The following is a 16,948-nucleotide window of genomic DNA, read 5'->3' as shown; positions in this document are numbered from 1 at the left end:
GCTATCCTATGACATTTCTTAGATCAGTGTATACTACTGCCAAAGTGATAAATCCAGTCATTGTACAGAATCCCTAGGCAATATGTACAATGACTAATTTTCCGAGAACAGTATAAAATGCATAGTTATTTTGTAAAACCCGAAATGGGCACAGGCGAAGTATAACATTACGGAGAAATATCATGATCAAACCAGAAATTTATATATTTATTGACAATTAAACTAAATATGAGAATATCACAATTATCTCTGTCTGAGAATTGGCTTAGTTCAGTGTGTATTACTGACAAAGTGACAAATCCAGTCATTGAACAGAATGCCTAGGCAATATGTACAATGACTAATTTTCCTAGAACATTATAAAATGCATAGTTATTTTGTAAAACCCGAAATGGGCACAGGCGAAGTATAACATTACGGAGAAATATCATGAGCAAAGCAGAAATTTATGTAATTATTGAGAATTAAATTAAACATGAGAATATCTCAATTATCTCTGTCTGAGAATTGGCTTAGTTCAGTGTGTATTACTGCCAAAGTGACAAATCCAGTCATTGAACAGAATGCCTAGGCAATATGTACAATGACTAATTTTCCAAGAACATTATAAAGTGCATAGTTATTTTGTAAAACCCGAAATGGGCACAGGCGAAGTATAACATTACGGAGAAATATCATGATCAAACCAGAAATTTATATATTTATTGAGAATTAAATTAAATATGAGAATATCACAAATATCTCTGTCTGAGAATTGGCTTAGTTCAGTGTGTATTACTGACAAAGTGACAAATCCAGTCATTGAACGGAATGCCTAGGCAATATGTACAATGACTAATTTTCCTAGACCATTATAAAATGCATAGTTATTTTGTAAAACCCGAAATGGACACAGGTGAAGTATAACATTACGGAGAAATATCATGATCAAACCAGAAATTTATATATTTATTGAGAATTAAATTAAATATTAGAATATCACAATTATCTCTGTCTGAGAATTGGCTTAGTTCAGTGTGTATTACTGCAAAGTGACAAATCCAGTCATTGAACAAAATGCCTAGGCCATATGTACAATGACAAATTTTCCGAGAACATTGTAAAATGCATAGTTATTTCGTAAAACCCGAAATGGGCACAGGCGAAGTATAACATTATGGAGAAATATCATGATCAAACCAGAAATTTATATATTTATTGAGAATTAAATTAAACATGAGAATATCACAATTATCTCTGTCTGAGAATTGGCTTAGTTCAGTGCATATTACTGCCAAAGTGACAAATCCAGTCATTGAACAGAATGCCTAGGCAATATGTACAATGACTAATTTTCCAAGAACATTATAAAGTGCATAGTTATTTTGTAAAATCCGAAATGGGCACAGGCGAAGTATAACATTACGGAGAAATATCATGATCAAACCAGAAATTTATATATTTATTGAGAATTAAATTAAATATGAGAATATCACAATTATCTCTGTCAGAGAATTGGCTTAGTTCAGTGTGTATTACTGCCAAAGTGACAAATCCAGTCATTGAACAGAATGCCTAGGCAATATGTACAATGACTAATGTTCCGAGAACATTATAAAGTGCATAGTTATTTTGTAAAACCCGAAATGGGCACAGGCGAAGTATAGCATTACGGAGAAATATCATGATCAAACCAGAAACTTATACATTTATTGAGAATTACATTAAATATGAGAATATTACAATTATCTCTGTCTGAAAATTGGCTTAGTTCAGTGTGTATTACTGCCAAAGTGACAAATCCAGTCATTGAACAGAATGCCTAGGCAATATGTACAATGACTAATTTTCTGAGAACATTATAAGATGCATAGTTATTTTGTGAAACCCGAAATGGGCACAGGCGAAGTATAACATTATGGAGAAATATCATGATCAAACCAGAAATTTATATATTTTTGAGAATTAAATTAATATGAGAATATCACAATTATCCCCGTCTGAGAATTGGCTTATCTTAATGCAGATTTGTTTTTTAACGGTTACTAAAATACAAAGAAAGTTGAAACAAACAGTTTTCAACAGTTATCAAAAATGTGTAATAAACAATAACTGCATCAAAACTTCATACTTCCATGTACTTCGAAGCTGTCATTCCTTCATGCTTTTGCCGCCCGCTGTGGCCGTGCGGTTCTAGTCGCTGCAGTCTGGAACCGCGGTACTGCTATGATTGCAGGTTCGAATCCCGCCTCGGGCATTGTTGTGTGTGATGTCCTTAGGTTAGTTAGGTTTAAGTAGTTCTCAGCTCTAAGGGACTGATGACCTAAAATGTTAAGTCCCATAGTGATCAGAGCCATTTGAACCATTTGAATTTTTCATGCTTTTTTATGGCAGAAATGAGAACTGAAAATACATTTTGAAATGCAAATAGCTTTTCTTTATAATCTGTAACATTCTGTAATTTTTCTTCTTTACGTTTTCACGATATTGAACCACACCATTTTCGCAGTCATTACAAGCAGCCTTCATCTTAGCGAAAGTGGCACTCTGACGCAACTGATGTCCAATGGCACTGGACTGAAACTGTTACGACAATGCTGTCTGTGGATCGTGTAACTGTCAAAGCATGTATATTATCTTTCTTTCATACTTTGTCCTAATAATTACCAGCATTCTTAGGCAACTCTTCCTAACGTTTTCCGTTTTCTATATGTCTCCTAGGCATATTATAAAATACCAGTTTCACAGCTTGCCCGTAACATATACTAGGGAAGTCACACGCTACCTCTCCTCCTCCCCAGTAGTTCAGAAAAAATCACATAACATAAAAAGGTTTCAAAAATACAAGTTTCATTTCACGAATCACAGCTGATACATATCTTGTTCTCTAGCAAAGTTAGATTTCCATCTGTAGATCATCAAATGCGTGAATGTTCAAATGTGTGTGAAATCTTATGGGACTTAACTGCCAAGGTCATCAGTCCCTAAGCTTACACACTACTTAACCTAAATTATCCTAAGGACAAACACACACATCCATGCCCAAGGGAGGACTCGAACCTCCACCGGGACCAGCCGCACAGTCCATTACTAGATGCGTGAATAATAAAACCCCTACATATCCGATGATCTGAAGATGACAACATAAATTTTTTGAAACTACTAAATCAGGACACATATCATCTGCGATTAGGTACTAAAACTTCTATTTTGGAAGTTTTCTTACATTGATACAGAGATCGCACTCCTTCTGAAACTTTCAAGTAAGTACTACGAACACATAAATCGCCGTCTGTGTTTTTAGATTACCACGAGTATTATTGGACTTGACACCTTTGAACGACATAATGTGGCTCTACATTCGTAGGGCTAGGTCCCTCACCACCCTCTACCATTGGTCTTCCCAGCCTAGCGCCGATGAAATGTATGAAGTCAAGCATGTAATAAACAAACAGCAGAACATGTTAAATGAAACGTGAAAATGAGTCCACATAGTAAGTCTCAAACTTTCGTGTGCTGAAACATCCAAGAAGGTACAGAGAGTAGTTCAAAAAGTCTAGGAAACAGAAGCTGTACCAGAAAAGTGGACAACAATATCAATTCACCCAGTCGACAAAAAAGAGGTAAAACTGACACTAACAACTATAACTATGTGTTGGCCACCATACCGTCACATTCATGCGTTTATGTGGTTTTACCCATGAACAGAAGCTGAGCAAAAGGCAGCCATATCAGAAATATCACCAGAGAAGGGAAGACACAACGATTCTGTTGAGTCGGGTAGTTTTCTAACCAATTATTTAGAATTAATAATGATTTCATTAAAGTGTTAAGGAATTACTGAGCTTTAAAAATGTTTTGTATCTAGTCCATTCTAACTGAGTGACGAAGCATCAGATGTTCAATGGCTAACTAGTTGTCCTATTTGTATTAATTTTTTCTATTGAACAAGAACTGCTTAATTTTAAGAAAGGTTTTTAATTGTGCCTGTTTTAGCTGAGCCATGGAGTGACTTAGCAACTGTTCAACCTTGGCACCGTTTTTTTTTCTTTTTTTAATTTCGAATAAAATATTATGTAGGTAAAGTGTTATATGGTTTATATATTGCCATACCCGAATATCAAATTTATTTGTCAAAATAAACTGGTTGAATATTAGTTGTGCTTTTTTCCACCGCACTCAATAAGCATCATTATCAAAAATGAGCAGTACGCCACAGTAGTGAAGACTGGGTGTATAGTATTTAATGTTTGGCAGTTTACTCAGCTGAATCAACCAAGTCCATAGCAAAACCAAAGTTCAAATCTCAACAATATGACCTAGAAAATGTGTACAGTGATTCTGCTTCACTGTCCGAAGAAGTCGAACTCGATATAAGCACTTGCGCCTAAGTTCTCCAGTTGCAAAAGCGTACATTGTTCCAAAGCAGCGAGAAATCATAGAAGCCCCAAGTGCTGCTCGGACCCTGCCAATCATAAAATTTGAAAGTGTTGAATCGCTTGTACTCTGCTGCTGCCCAGGTAATCAAGTTCAGACCCTGACTGGACTCTACCCAGACTTAAAACCAGCTCTGCAAAAAAGCGACTGCCAGTAATGACTGCTAAAGACCACGTATTTAAAACTTCATAAACCAGAACACACTAGTCATTTTATGACTTGTTACAGAAATACCCATTAAATTATTCTCATTTCGTATACATTTATTTTGTTACAACTGAACGTATTGAAATGATCGTCTCCACACGCAGTCACTTTTCGACCTCACAAAAGTTTCTAGAGTACATGTTACATTGAATATTAATCAGAACATAATGTGGCTTCATCGTGCACAACTTTTAAAATAACAAAATGCAAGTAAATATTTGTTTCCACGCAATTGTTTTATATGAAAACAGTGTGCCAATTCCTATTTATGGAGTGCACTTGACCTCTGACGGAATTCGATTTACGGTCGCTTTAATTGGTAGCCTGTTTCAAATAAGATTTATCCTGGCACAGAAAAAACCAACGTATCTAACCACGAATACATGTATGAAATGGCTAAAAGTATAAGTAATTTACGCTTCTGGTTATGGCTGATACTGATTGAGGGAACTGACAGTGCAGTGGTACGGCACGTACATACTATGTCTCCTACTTTACCTTTCATGTGACAACATGATTCCGCCATTTCTCAACACCACAATGCTCGTCCGCACAAGACACCATCTGCGTGATGCTAAGGTACTCTTATGGCCAGTGAGCACCCGACAGAACATGTATACACAAGGGCCAGTTAAAACAGTTGTGGGCAGAGGCGGTTCGTGAGTATACATTCTGGGTGTTCACATGTTTTTAGATTCAGGTAAGTCTGAAACTGTGAAATTAACCGCACTTGCTGTATAACAGTTACGCTTATCAACAAGTTTAAACAACTACAGCTACTACCAATAATAATATTAACAGTAATAATAATATGCATAACTTGTCTACGAAAAGAAAGAAATGTTTTTATTGAAATTTGTTGTTTTGAACATAATTAAGTACAGTTTATGGACACGAACTAAATACTGTGTAAGCCTTCGCTACTTCCCAATTCGAATTACTGTGTAAGTGGGAGTTTTCGATCATTTTTGTTTTTCCGACAAATGTACAATGTCCATAACACATGTGTTAGTCCACTAATTAACTTCCAGGCTGAAATTAAGACATATTACGTTGCACCAGCCCAACAACTTAGCTATTGTACACTTCTTTCTTAAATTTTCGCTTGTACCCATCCTTATTTGGTTTCGCCACTTTCTCAATCAAAGGCTCAGGTCTAGGAGGCCATGGTGCTTTTGCGTCTAACTTTTCGTAGTGAATTTTTTTCTGTTGGCACTTAAAAACAAATTCAACAGAGTACATGTTGACAGTGCACACGAAAGCCGATTCCTGCAAAGTAAATAACCAACACCGAATACAAAGTGCCGTTTGCAGAAATGATTAAATTCAAGTAGTAATGTCTACCAAAATGGTCACCTGACTAGAATAGAAACGAGGAGCTCAGAAAAATAAGGGCCTGAAGGACACCGTCGTCGCTCCCATATTTAAGTGAATGTAAGAGAAACCAGTGAGACAACTTTTCGTAAATGTTTATATATGCAATGTGAGCCTACACCACAGACAAACTTGTCTCACCAGGACCAACATATGCCAGAAGCATGAATAAATGCTAAAATCTCACAGTCGACGCTGATGTGCTTTAAGCCGGTTCTCACCATCTCAAAAGGATTGCTGTATCATAAGATCCAAACATTAGTGTACTATATCTCATTCAGAAACCCACAAAATATTTTTTCTCTGTCGGAATAACTATAACATATACTGACGCCCGATGTAATTCTGCTGTATAGTGACGAACTGCCAATCAGAGGAGGGTGCTACGTGTAGCGCGATTTATGCTAAATGAACTGGGATAAATGTCTGCTGCAGTGTGCCACCACTTGGTGCCATTGAAGTAGACTTTTAGTTGAGTGGTAAGTGCTAGCAGTGCACACCGTGAAGCATGTACGTTTATTTATTAAATCCGTATGTATTTCACCCATAAGGCAATGAAGTCACGCCAGTTGCGCATGATCAAAAGTTTCTTCAAACCTTCACAATTGAAGATGCGCTCATGGCCCTGATGACAAGTTTCACGAAGTCTAGAGGAGTAGCAATTCCTAATGCGGTAGGTTTAATACCGTGAATTTCAGATTACCGCATCTATATTTCGTTTAATAACATTCAAAGAAAAATAACCTCGCTCTTCTCTCATCACCTGGAATCCAGCAAATAACTTCATTGATTCATCTATCACTCTTTTTGATGCTATATGTTCTGGTGCCACAATTTAAATTTCATTAGGGTTATGACGGTGCCTGTTGTTCCGTCGTTTTCCTCAGCCCATTCCCTGTGTCTGTGTCTCCCTTGCTGATGTCCAAAATGCGTCTCACCATTTCGAACATGGCAACCATCATGATATGTGTTGTTCTTCCATTAAAAGTTCTTGCCTCACTGGTGTAAGTCAACACCGGTAAAAAACATTCAGATTATAAATTTCTCGTTTCATACATGGTGGAAGGTTTGTTTTGAAAATTACATTAACTCCTAGTGACTTTCAAAAAATAGTTACCTAGCCTAATTTTAAGTAGTTTGTTTGAAAAGTTTGGTCATCGATGTAGAGCCAATTATAAGTTTCCACATAGCAAAGAAATTTCGCTAAAAGAAAACAGCTGCATCATTACGTTTTCTGCAAAAGAATGATTCACTGGGACAAAGGACCGTGGACTAAGATGTTCCTTTATGTATATATGAACAACACTATCTGAAATTCTTCTTAAGACGATGGACGAGGTATTAGGTACATCAAAAGAGATGTCTAACTCTGACAGCAGATCGCCATATTGTTTTAAATCACCAAATCATGAAATGCACAAATACATCTGTGGTTCTAAAGTCTGATCCATTGTCGCCCTTTCTAAGCATAATTAATTTAGAAAATCATACATGTCGCTGATTTTCCTAGTTGTGGCATTCTTGTGTAAAATGTCCTTGAGCAGCAGTATCTAATTAACACTCGATGTTTAGATAACTAATGACATCATCTTCTACTGGGAGTAACTGATAAAGACGGCAAATGTTATCACTGAAAGACTGATATTTCACATAGGACGGAAATCTTCTGTACACTGTTCAACGCCGACTCGGCAAAGGGACTGGGGCGAGCTCCATGTAGGCACAGTGCTTTCATCCCCGGAGTAATCCCAAAGAATAACACGGAAAAAACGCGAAACATCACCTGCGTGAGGTCCGAGCTTAGTAATTATGAGCTGGTGTTTAACAATGGGAAAAGAGCACACAGCAACCCCTGTGTACACGGCCACCGAAAGAAGAACACATATTTGCCCCATTAATCATCCACAAGCCATACTGCCGACCCAACGAAATATGCAGTCATGCCGTGATCCCGTAATTCGGTGGTGCGCAGCGTCAGATATCGTTCTGTATTAACACTCGCTTCATTATATTAGGTATGTGTAAGTTCAGTTATATCATGCGTAAACGGCTGAAAGGGAAATACGTCATAATTGGACCTCAACAACAAGAGATATGAGTGTGAGTATAATTTCATAGAAAAAAAGGCATTTATTTATCAGTTTCCAGTTTCGCATCATTTGTTGGCAATCATGAACAACATATCTGTGTAAAGAAGGCAGTAGACATAAAAGCAGAAGAACCTTCAAGTTAAATTTATTTATTCATAAATTCGCAGGTATAGGAAATGCTGTCATTAAATTTTGGTCATTATCTCGAAAAAAATCATGAAACTGGGTGGTAGTCAATAGAGTATCAGTGGAATACAAGAAGCCTACAAATGATCTCTGATGTTATACTGCAGTTGATGCATTTGTGCATGTCATATTCAAACTCATTGGTGACGCATGTCAAGGCCACCCCCACTCCATGGAGAGTGTGGGAGAGAGTGATTGGGAACGCTATTTTACTCTTGCCCAAAAGGGGTATCTACACGTCCAGAGTGGCACGTTTTTCTGTACGATGTATGACTCGGTGGAGATCTTGGTTTCATCATCATCATCATCATCATCATTTAAGACTGATTATGCCTTTCAGCGTTCAGTCTGGAGCATAGTCCCCTTTATAAAATTCCTCCATGATCCCCTATTCCGTGCTAACATTGGTGCCTCTACTGATGTTAAGCCTATTACTTCAGAATCATTCTTAACCGAATCCAGGTACCTTCTCCTTGGTCTGCCCCGACTCCTCCTACCCTCTACTGCTGAACCCATGAGTCTCTTGGGTAACCTGGCTTCTCCCATGCGTGTAACATGACCCCACCTTCTAAGCCTGTTCGCCCTGACTGCTACATCTATGGAGTTCACTCCCAGTTTTTCTTTGATTTCCTCATTGTGGACACCCTCCTGCCATTGTTCCCATCTACTAGTACCTGCAATCATCCTAGCTACTTTCATATCCGTTACCTCAACCTTATTGGTAAGGTATCCTGAATCCACCCAGCTTTCGCTCCCATACAACAAAGTTGGTCGAAAGATTGAACGGTGCACAGATAACTTAGTCTTGGTACTGACTTCCTTCTTGCAGAAGAGAGTAGATCGTAGCTGAGCACTCACTGCATTAGCTTTGCTACATTGCGCTTCCAGTTCTTTCACTATGTTGCCATCCTGTGAGAATATGCATCCTAAGTACTTGAAACTGTCCACCTGTTCTAACTTTGTTCCTCCTATTTGGCACTCAATCCGTTTATATCTCTTTCCCACTGACATTACTTTCGTTTTGGAGATGATAATCTTCATACCATAGTCCTTACATTTCTGATCTAGCTCTGAAATATTACTTTGCAAACTTTCAATCGAATCTGCCATCACAACTAAGTCATCCGCATATGCAAGACTGCTTATTTTGTGTTCACACATCTTAATCTCACCCAGCCAGTCTATTGTTTTCAACATATGATCCATATGTAATATGAACAACAGTGGAGACAGGTTGCAGCCTTGTCTTACCCCTGAAACTACTCTGAACCATGAACTCAATTTACCGTCAACTCTAACTGCTGCCTGACCATCCATGTAAAGACCTTTAATTGCTTGCAAAGTTTGCCTCCTATTCCATAATCTCGTAGAACAGACAATAACTTCCTCCTAGGAACCCGGTCTTATGCCTTTTCTAGATCTATAAAGCATAGATACAATTCCCTGTTCCATTCATAACACTTCTCCATTATTTGCCGTAAGCTAAACATCTGGTCCTGACAACCTCTAAGAGGCCTAAACCCACACTTATTTTCATCCAATTGGTCCTCAACTAATACTCGCACTTTCCTTTCAACAATACCTGAGAAGATTTTACCCACAACGCTGATTAACGAGATACCTCTGTAGCTGTTACAATCTTTTCTGTTTCCATGTTTAAAGATTGGTGTGATTACTGCTTTTTAGTCTGATGGAACCTGTCCCGACTCCCAGGCCATTTCAATTAACCTGTGTAGCCATTTAAGACCTGACATTACACTGTATTTGATGAGTTCCGACTTCATTTCATCCACCCCAGCTGCTTTATTGCACTGCAATCTATAGACCATTTTCACCACTTCCTCAAATGTGATCCTATTTCCATCCTCATTCCTATCCCATTGTACATCGAAATCTGAAACGTTACTGATCGTATTTTCACCTACATTGAGCAACTCTCCAAAATATTCCCTCCATCTGCCCAAGGAATCCACAGGATTCACAAGCAGTTTTCCTGACCTGTCCAAAATACTTGTCATTTCCTTCTTACCTCCCTTTCGAAGACTGCTAATTACACTCCAGAATGGTTTTCCAGCAGCTTGACCCAATGTCTCCAACTTGTTTCCAAAGTCTTCCCAAGATTTCTTCTTGGATGCTGCAATTATCTGTTTGGCTTTGTTTCTTTCTTCAACATAACTTTCTCTGTCTACCTGAGTTCTAGTATGTAGCCATTTTTGATACGCCTCCTTTTTCCTTTTACAGGCTGCCTTGACAGTGTCATTCCACCAAGCCGATTGCTTCATCCTACCTTTACACACTACTGTTCCAAGACATTCTTTAACCACTTCTAGTACTGTGTCCCTGTACCTTGCCCATTCCTTTTCCTATGACTGTAATTGACTACATTCAACTAACTGGTACCTTTCTGAGATCATTGTTATGTATTTGTGCCTGATTTCCTTATGCTGAAGTTTCTCCATTCTTATCCTCCTACATATGGACCTGCACTTTCGGCCTCACAATACCAATTTCGCTGCAGATTAAATAATTACCAGTGTCATCAAAGAATCCCCTGAATACACGTGTGTCCCTCACAGCCTTCCTGAATTCCTGATCTGTTATTATATAGTCAATGACAGATCTGGTTCCCCTGCGTTCCCAAGTATACCGGTGAATGTTCTTATGTTTAAAAAAGGAGTTTGTGATTACTAAGCCCATACTGGCACAGAAATCCAAGAGTTGTTTCCCGTTCCTGTTGGCCTCCATATCCTCTCCAAATTTACCCATAAGCTTTTCATACCCTTCTGTTCGATTTCCAATCCTGGCATTAAAATCACCCATGAGCAGAACACTGTCCTTGTCCTTTACTCTAACAACTACATCACTGAGTGCATCATAAAAACTATCCATCTTATCTTTATCTGTCCCTTCACAATGCGAATACACTGACACAATCCTAATTTTCTTGCTAGACACTGTCAAATCTATCCACATTAGTCGTTCGTTTACATACCTTATTGCAACTACGCTGGGTTCCATTTCTTTCCTGATGTAAAGCCCTACAACCCATTGTGCTATTCCTGCTTTGACTCCTGACAGGTAGACCTTGTATTCTGCCACTTCCTCTTCTTTCTCACCCCTTACTCGAATGTCACTAACAGCTAAAACATCCAGCCCCATCTTACTTGCAGCCTCTGCCAGCGTTATCTTCTTCTCAGAGTAGACCCCATTGATATTAATAGCTCCCCATCTCATTACCATTTGTTTGCCGAGTCGTATCTTAGGAGTCTCTGGTTTGTCAGTTATAGGTGGGATTCCGTCACATCCAAAGGTCCGACGCATTTTGCTCTGATTGTTGCCAGCATCATATATAAAGTACCAGGGAAGCAGGTTGCTAGCCTTACTTGCCCCGAGTCCCATTGAGTTTTACCCCTAACGGTTGAGGGACTAACCGGTGGATTTGGTAGTCTTTGCCGTATGAGCACAAAGGTGACCTCAACTCAGAATATGTCCGAGATGCCCAGCCTTACTCCAAAGTAACTGGTATCCCGACTGTCGGGACCACTTACTTGGCCACTCATACATTGCCCGTGGTACATGAACTAGGACATGACTACAAGAACCCACACCATGAACAACCACCATCTTGGTTTCAGAAGATTGAAATTTGACGTAATTGGGAAATAATCCACTTGGAAAATGAGGGAATGCTTGCCATGCAATAGCTCATTCCTCCGTAGAAATAGCAATAAGTCTGTGAGTATCACATCGGGAGAATACTGCAGTGAGGGAAAATTTTATAGCTTAAAGAAGCAGCATATGTAACTGTTCTGTGCTGAATGAGTTGCAGCCTTGTTGTAGGGCAAATACACACCCTTGGATAGTACCCTGCAATGTCTTTCCTTGACTGACTCCCATAACATTGTCACGAGATTTCGATAGCATGCTCGGATGGCTGTTTTCCCATTATAAGCACCATCTGTTAGCATCACAACACGACTGTCTCAAGAAGCATGCAGCATCACCTTTTTCTATGACAGGTGGGTCTTCGACTTTTCAGTGGCGCTAAATCCAAGTATTTCCATAGCAGAATTTGCTGTTGGTCTCGCGGACATGGTGTCACACACACCATTCATCCATGGTGATTTTGCGGAAAGGAAGTAATCTGGGTTGGTCTGATACAGCTACAAAATATCCACTGCTATCTCGGTTCAGCAAAGTTTTTGAATGGTTGTGGACATTCGCATAACTCAGGTAGTGGTGACTTACGTCTTTAAACTGTTGTGCAAGATGTTAAAAACATTTATGACCGACTGTAACTTTTTTTCAGTATCGTCTCGATTGAGACACGCCAATATTCCAGCATTAGGGCCTCTGCTATTCAAAGAAAGAATGTCTGCCGCTACATTGCTGTCCGTTTTTGTTTGACCACAATCGAAGCTTCGTAGCTTAGCTGTCGCTGTTTCGCACGATTGTGGAAGGTTGTCGTATACTTCCAGTAACTCTGTATGGTTTGTTGTAGCATTATTCCCTGCCAAATACAGAGAACCAAGTATCGCACTATACTCCAGTGTATCATTTTACTTTTGTTCCTCTACAGGAATCCTGTGCTAACGTGACTCCGGAATCCTTATGTGTAACAGGTCTGCAGACTAACACCTGGAAGCAATATCAGTTTTGTGTTGATAATTAAAGCCTTAAGGCTACAATTCATTCATATTGATCAATCGCATTTATGAAATCACTTGACTGTCAAGATTCCGTTAATGCTAAGTTAGCTGCAGGGAAAGGATTTCTAAGGCCGAAGTAAGCATCTGAAAGGAACAAACAACGACGGGCTTTGGAAAGAACAGATAGTGCTGTGCGAGAAAGGTAAGCTACTGTCGACAGGTAATAGGAATAATACCAGCATTTACGTAACTCAGTTTACATGTTGCAGTATTCACGAAAAGGTAAATGAGAATGGGTCACGTGGATTTATAGCCTGTTCCTCTAAAATGTGAGATAAGCGTCATGAGCGTCGTACTTTTCAATGACACTTGACGTGTGAGAGTAAAATTTGTCTTGGAGAAGCGAAGATAATGTGCTGAGGTTATAATTTATTTACGTAATTAGGTACCATTACAACATGCAACAGGAGTAGGTACTGTAAGACTGATATACGATCCTGATAAGAATTTTATCAATAATTAACTGCAGTCCAAAACGTTGCCCGGCATGTTTAGTATCTCCACACAAAATGATTGGTTCTTAGCCTTGTTGATACTCGTAGTCTATGCAAGCCGTATTGGGAAACGGAAGTTCTTCAAATCGAATGACATATTTGAATCACTGGGTGTCAACGGAATGAGATGAATGAAAACGTCTTCATGTGTGACATTCATAAAAATCAGGTTGTAAGCTTCCAGTTCTGACTTTTGCAAATATACACCAATTTCAGAACTACATCATAGATTATGCTTTGATTCTTTTTTAAATTAGAAATTAATGTACTAGTATCTGCTACGCATTATGTACCTAAACTCGAACTATGAAATTCTTTTTTAAATTAGAAATTAATGTACTAGTATCTGCTACGCATTATGTACGTAAACTCTAACTGTGAAATAAATACTTTTATCGCTTCAGTACACTCTGGTTTCTGAAATAAATATTTTGACTCTAAAAATATATGGTTAATGAATAAATCTTTCCCTTATGCGTCAGTATTTTGTAAAATTTGGATACCTGTTTACAAAAAGCAGCGATGACTTAGATGGTAATCGAAGCTGACAGTCACGCTTCGTAAGGATCATATTAAGCAACAGTCTAATAATAAATAGCGATGTAAACGACTTTAAAACTCTCGCTTCCAGAGACAGTCGAATTGTGCTTTGATATCAGTAATCGAAAAACAGAACTTAAGTGAACAGAACTTCGATGTTGAACTTAAACTTTCAGGAATTAAATGATTTTCTGTTAGCATTTTTAATTAATTCCTTCAGGCAAATTTTCGCGAAATTTGTTCTCCATGTGTGAAAATAAGATTAGTTGTACCGCTGTTAGATTCACAGTAAGTGTCTAATTGTTGTTTGGGAGAGTTCAAATTCAATTGTTTCATTTTCTTTTTCACTGTTTCAAATAATTCTGACTCGAACTTTTCAAATAGTTTACGTCAGAGTTCGAGAAATCTCGAGTTTTGTTCAAACTTTTGATCGGACCGCAATCTACTGACTTTTGTTGGTACTATATCCTTAGCGTTTATACGGTACTGCGGAATTTAATGTTCAAAATAACTTTACCTATGACATATGTAACAATGACAACTCATCAGTAATTAAGTTTTTCAATAGCCTTTCTTCAAATTTTCCTGTTTTCACTCGTCCCGCGATGTACTGATATATATATTCACACAGTGTGTATATTAAAAAATAGATGTCCTATGTATGCCCAAATTTTCATTAGGGGATCATGTAGAAATTTTACGTGAATTGGCCAAGAACTATTATTGGTTTTTTGTCACAAACTTTATATATAACCAAATTTTACTGGATTTTTTCCCCGTGAAAACAGGATATATGAAATAATTTATGAATCCACATCCAAATTTAAGGCCAAGATAACTGCATAACAGAAATAATATGATTTCCTATCGTTTGTGATCGATGTCCTAAAATGCCACGTCATGGACCTGTCAGCAGATTGTCGTTCAGTTTCATGTAGATAACTAAAGAAACAGTAATGCATATTTTATCAGCGGTAGCATTAACACATTCTCAACAATTTCTGTACTCATGAAACGAATAGCTATGACCTTATAGAGTGTATCAAAGACATGACACTACCGGAGAGGTCCAAATTTGCTTTAGTGGACATAGTAAACCTTTACGCTATGGCACTTATTCATGACATAAGCCAGATAATTGAAAAACAGCCTATTAAAGCATAAAAAGTTTTCTAAGGCTGAGCCATATGAGCTCACTGGACTGCTTAGAACTAGTTCTGCTACTTGATTATTTCTGTTTTAACAAAAAAAATTATAAGTAGGAAAGCTGCTCTTGCAGTGGGCAGCAATTTAGCAGGTATCGTTCGGATATTTACATTAGTGACATATATGGACAACTAGTTCTTCAGATAAGAGTGTTTATTTATGGATAAAATAATTTAGTATCAAAGTTATGTAAATGATACTATTATCCTGTACAATGGCCCAACTGATGAGAGTGAATAACTTGCAAGTTCTCTCAGTAGCATGAACAGTAACATTGATCACACAATCATGCAACAATATTCATTTACATGATGTGTGTGTAACATTTCTGTATTTCTTACATGTGATTTCCTTGACAATAACATCTCTATTCCAATGCAAAGACGTTGGATGTTGCTAGTTCATGTCTTATGTACAGTTATTAACAAGTAAAGTATCATTACAGTATGAAAGGCATAATATAGCAGTTCAAATTCACACTTCAACAAAAGTTTGGAATACCGCTGAGTTCACAACAATGACTTCTTATAGTACACCCACTGAAGTTTGAACAATATTTTATTAACAAAATAGTTGAAAAAAATCGGTACAAAACAAAGCAGTCTCTCTCCGACATATGCATCTTGAAAACAAATACAACGAAAATCGTCATCTCACGATGTTGATTATTAGCCTTTAGTAATAAGTATGCCCTCCCGACATATGGATGAGTTCTTTCACTCTGCGAGGCATGCTCTGGATGAGACCATAAAGTTTATTTTGGAGTATGAGGGCCTACTCAATTGTAGCTTCAGTGAGGTCCTGAAGATTGTCTGATGGATTCGGACACTTTGCAATTTCTGCCTTCAACAGGTTCTATGCATGATCAGTTGCATTCATGTCTGGGGACTGGGCTGACCAAAATGCTTTCTGTTGATGTCGCATCTATGAAGACACCGAGACACTGTTAGAGTACGGTGTGGCCTCGCATTGCCATCGACTAGAATGACGTTGTCATTGACTTAATGTCTGTAGGGCCTCACAATCATTCGTAGGACCTCTTGGAGGTATAGGGGACCAATCACATTGCCGTAGATGGGAATCAGAGGGAAACTCCTTCACATCATTATTGCCATCAAGAACATTACTTGCACCTGCAACTGGATGGACTTTCTGAACGTATCGCCGTCCCTGGAGTCGTCAAGTGTTCCTCGAAACTCTAACACATCTAGTGTCCAGTCTCAAACCATTCCTGGTCTCGTCAGCAAACATGACATTTATCTACTCTGCAGTGGTCCACTATTGATGAGCCAAGGTCCATCGATTGCGTCGGTACCGTTGGTTCAATGCAAAACTTCTCATTGGTCTTCTGAAACCACCCTGAGGCAATCTTCTAAGCACTGTTTGGACTGAGATACGGATTCCTGTTGCCTGGGACTTCTCCCAATATTTCTGGCAGCTGATGTTGGGCACCTGCATGTCGACAGATGGAGGAAACGATCTTCCATTGGTGTAGTCGTACGAGGACGACCACTGCGTAGGTTATCGTTCATATTTCCTGTCTCTCTGTACTTACTTCACACCTTTACACACATCACTGTGAGTGACATGTAACGGACTGACAACAGCTTGCTGTGTATGACCTGCTGAAAGTAAAGCCACTATCCTGTCTGTATCAGTATCGTATACGTCTCATGGCATGTTGCTGCAGTGCTGAACATAAACCAAATGAAGCTGTTGTTCATAC

The sequence above is a fragment of the Schistocerca serialis genome, chromosome 8 (assembly GCF_023864345.2).
Source record: "Schistocerca serialis cubense isolate TAMUIC-IGC-003099 chromosome 8, iqSchSeri2.2, whole genome shotgun sequence".
Lineage (NCBI taxonomy): Eukaryota > Metazoa > Arthropoda > Insecta > Orthoptera > Acrididae > Schistocerca > Schistocerca serialis.
This window is presented reverse-complemented; position numbering follows the sequence as displayed.